Below are 4,822 nucleotides of genomic sequence, written 5' to 3' on the forward strand. Positions count from 1 at the left end.
GCGTTTCTCCTACGTGGATGAAGTAACTAGCAGTGTTGGGGCACCGCTGCTGCGTCTGACACATGCAAATAACTAAGCAGATTGGCCTTGACTCATCCTGGAATGTGTTAACAGATCATGAGGGAACTAACGAGTATACAGAAGTGTGACGACTCATAAGCTGGTGTAGAGAGGCTCCATCGCTGGTGTGGTACATCATAGTTTTTGATACTCGAGCCAGCCATATGGGCGAAGATGGTCACATTGTAGAGTGAGGATAGGCTATGCCTGTGGTCGTGCTAGGAGGCAGTTGTGAGTCTTAATACAAGAGAAGCTCAGGGCTTAACATAGCAACCTTTAAACCAGGCAGAAAGCTGCATTGGATTTCATAAACATTAATCAAATACCGAAATTAATTATACAGTATCAATATTCCTTTCAATTATGGCGTCATAAGAATGCTTAGAAAAAATTAATGTGTAAAAGTCAGTGATGTCACTTCTTATAAATTTACCGTTATTTACCTTACGGTACGTATACTCTATATTCAGATCCTCCTCTGCTTAACATTATTCTATATATATATATATATATATATATATATATATATATATATATATATATATATATATATATATAAATATTATTTATCTATTTATTTTGCTTTGTCGCTGTCTCCCGCGTTAGCGAGGTAGCGCAAGGAAACAGACGAAAGAATGGCCCAACCCACCCACATACACATGCATATACATACACGTCCACACACGGAAATATACATACCTATACATCTCAGTGTATACATATATATACACACACAGACATATACATATATACACATGTACATAATTCATACTGTCTGCCTTTATTTATTCCCATCATCACCTCACCACACATGGAATAACAACACCCTCCCCCCTCATGTGTGCGAGGTAGCGTTAGGAAAGACAAAGGCCACATTCGTTCATACTCAGCCTCTAGCTGTCATGTAATAATGCACCGAAACCACAGCTCCCTTTCCACATCAGGGCCCCACAGAACTTTCCATGGCTTACCCCAGAAGCTTCACATGCCCTGGTTCAATCCATTGACAGCACGTCCACCCCGGTATACCACATCGTTCCAATTCACTCTATTCCTCGCACGCCTTTCACCCTCCTGCATGTTCAGGCCCCCCATCACTCAAAATCTTTTTCACTCCATCTTTCCACCTCCAATTTGGTCTCCCACTTCTCCTCGTTCACTCCACCTCTGACACATATATCTTCTTGGTCAATCTTTCCTCACTCATTCTCTCCATGTGACCAAACCATTTCAAAACATCCTCTTCTGCTCTCTCAACCACACTCTTTTTATTTCTACACATCTATCTCTCTTGCCCTTACATTACTTACTCGATCACACCACCTCACACCACATATTGTCCTCAAACATCTCATTTCCAGCACATCCACCCTCCTGCGCACAACTCTATCCATAGCCCACGCCTCAAAATCATACAACATTGTTGGAACCACTATTCCTTCAAACATACCCATTTTTGCTTTCCGAGATAGTGTTCTCGACTTCCACACATTCTTCAAGGCTCCCAGAACTTTCATCCCCTCCCCCACCCTATGATTCACTTCCGCTTCCATGGTTCCATCCGCTGCCAGATCCACTCCCAGATATCTAAAACACTTCACTTCCTCCAGTTTTTCTCCATTCAAACTTACCTCCCCATTGACTTGACCCTCAACCCTACTGTACCTAATAACCTTGCTCTTATTCACATTTACTCTCAACTTTCTTCTTTCACACACTTTACCAAACTCAGTCACCAGCTTCTGCAGTTTCTCACATGAATCAGCCACCAGCGCTGTATCATCACCGAACAACAACTGACTCACTTCCAAGCTCTCTCATCCACAACAGACTGCATACTTGCCCCTCTTTCCAAAACTTTTGCATTCACCTCCCTAACAACCCCATCCATAAACAAATTAAGCAAACATGGAGACATCACACACCCCTGCCGCAAACCTACATTCACTGAGAACCAATCACTTTCCTCTCTTCCTACACGTACACATGCCTTACATCCTCGATAAAAACTTTTCACTGCTTCTAACAAATTGCCTCCCACACCATATATTCTTAATACCTTCCACAGAGCATCTCTATCAACTCTATCATATGCCTTCTCCAGATCCATAAATGCTACATACAAATCCATTTGCTTTTCTAAGTATTTCTCACATACATTCTTCAAAGCAAACACCTGATCCACACATCCTCTACCACTTCTGAAACCACACTGCCCTTCCCCAATCTGATGCTCTGTACATGCCTTTAACCTCTCAGTCAATATCCTCCCATATAATTTACCAGGAATACTCAACAAACTTATACCTCTGTAATTTGAGCACTCACTTTATCCCCTTTGCCTTTATACAATGGCACTATGCAAGCATTCCGCCAATCCTCAGGCACCTCACCATGAGTCATACATACATTAAATAAAACCTTACCAACCAGTCAACAATACAGTCATCCCCTTTTTTAATAAATTCCACTGCAGTACCATCCAAACCCGCTGGCTTGCCGGCTTTCATCTTCCGGAAAGCTTTTACTACCTCTTCTCTGTTTACCAAATCATTTTCCCTAACCCTCTCACTTTGCACACCATCTCGACCAAAACACCCTATATCTGCCACTCTGTCATCAAACACATTCAACAAACCTTCAAAATACTCACTTCATCTCCTTCTCACATCACCATTATATATCTATTTATTTATCTATTTTGCTTTGTAGCTGTCTCCCGCGTTAGCGAGGTAGCGCAAGGAAACAGACGAAAGAATGGCCCAACCCGACCACATACATATATATATACATACACGTCCACACACGAAAATATACATACATATACATCTCAATGAACACATATATATACACACACAGACATATACATATATACACATGTACATAATTCATACTGTCTCACTTTATTTGTTCCCATCGCCACCTCGCCACACATGAAATAAAAAAACCCTCCCCCTCATGTGTGCGAGGTAGCGCTAGGAAAAGACACCTAAGGCCCCATTCGTTCACACTCAGTCTCTAGCTGTCATGCAATAATGCACCGTAACCACAGCTCCCTTTCCACATCCAGGCCCAACACAACTTTCCATGGTTTACCCCAGACGCTTCACATGCCCTGGTTCAATCCATTGACAGCATGTCGACCCCGGTATACCACATCGTTCCAATTCACTCTATTCCTCGCACGCCTTTCACCCTCCTGCATGTTCAGGCCCCGATCACACAAAATCTTTTTCACTCCATCTTTCCACCTCCAATTTGGTCTCCCACTTCTCCTCGTTCACTCCACCTCTGACACATATATCCTCTTCGTCAATCTTTCCTCACTCATTCTCTCCATGTGTCCAAACCATTTCAAAACACCCTCTTCTGCTCTCTCAACCACACTCTTTTTATTTCCACACATCTCTCTTACCCTTATATTACTTACTCGATCACACCACCTCACACCACATATTGTCCTCAAACATCTCATTTCCAGCACATCCACCCTCCTGCGCACAACTCTATCCATAGCCCACACCTCACAACCATACAACATTGTTGGAACCACTATTCCTTCAAACATACCCATTTTTGCTTTCCGAGATAATGTTCTCGACTTCCAAACATTCCTCAAGGCTCCCAGAATTTTCGCCCCCTCCCCCACCCTATGATTCACTTCCGCTTCCATGGTTCCATCCGCTGCCAGATCCACTCAAAGATATCTAAAACACTTTACTTCCTCCAGTTTTTCTCCATTCAAACTTACCTCCCAATTGACTTGACCCTCAACCCTTTTGTACCTAATAACCTTGCTCTTATTCACATTTACTCTTAACTTTCTTCTTTCACACACTTTACCAAACTCAGTCACCAGCTTCTGCAGTTTCTCACATGAATCAGCCACCAGCGATGTATCATCAGCAAACAACAACTGACTCACTTCCAAGCTCTCTCATCCACAACAGACTGCATACTTGCCCCTCTTTCCAAAACTCTTGCATTCACCTCCATAACAACCCCATCCATAAACAAATTAAATAACCATGAAGACATGACACACCCCTGCCGCAAACCTACATTCACTGAGAACCAATCACTTTCCTCTCTTCCTACACGTACACATGCCTTACATCCTCGATAAAAACTTTTCACTGCTTCTAACAACTTGCCTCCCACACCATATATTCTTAATACCTTCCACAGAGCATCTCTATCAACTCTATCATATGCTTTCTCCAGATCCAAAAATGCTACATACAAATCCATTTGTTTTTCTAAGTATTTCTCACATACATTCTTCAAAGCAAACACCTGATCCACACATCCTCTACCACTTCTGAAACCACACTGCTCTTCCCCAATCTGATGCTCTGTACATGCCTTTATCCTCTCAATCAATATCCTCCCATATAATTTACCAGGAATACTCAACAAACTTATACCACTGTAATTTGAGCACTCACTCTTATCCCCTTTGCCTTTGTACAATGGCACTATGCAAGCATTCCGCCAATCCTCAGGCACCTCACCATGAATCATACATACATTAAATAATCTTACCAATTAGTCAACAATACAGTCACCCACTTTTTTAACAGATTCCACTGCAGTACCATCCAAACCTCCTGCCTTGCCGGCTTTCATCTTCCGTAAAGCTTTTACTACCTCTTCTCTATTTACCAAATCATTTTCCCTAACCCTCTCACTTTGCACACCACCTCGACCAAAACACCCTATATCTGCCACTCTATCATCAAACACATTCAACAAACCTTCA

Source organism: Panulirus ornatus, chromosome 59 (assembly GCF_036320965.1).
Source record: "Panulirus ornatus isolate Po-2019 chromosome 59, ASM3632096v1, whole genome shotgun sequence".
NCBI lineage: Eukaryota > Metazoa > Arthropoda > Malacostraca > Decapoda > Palinuridae > Panulirus > Panulirus ornatus.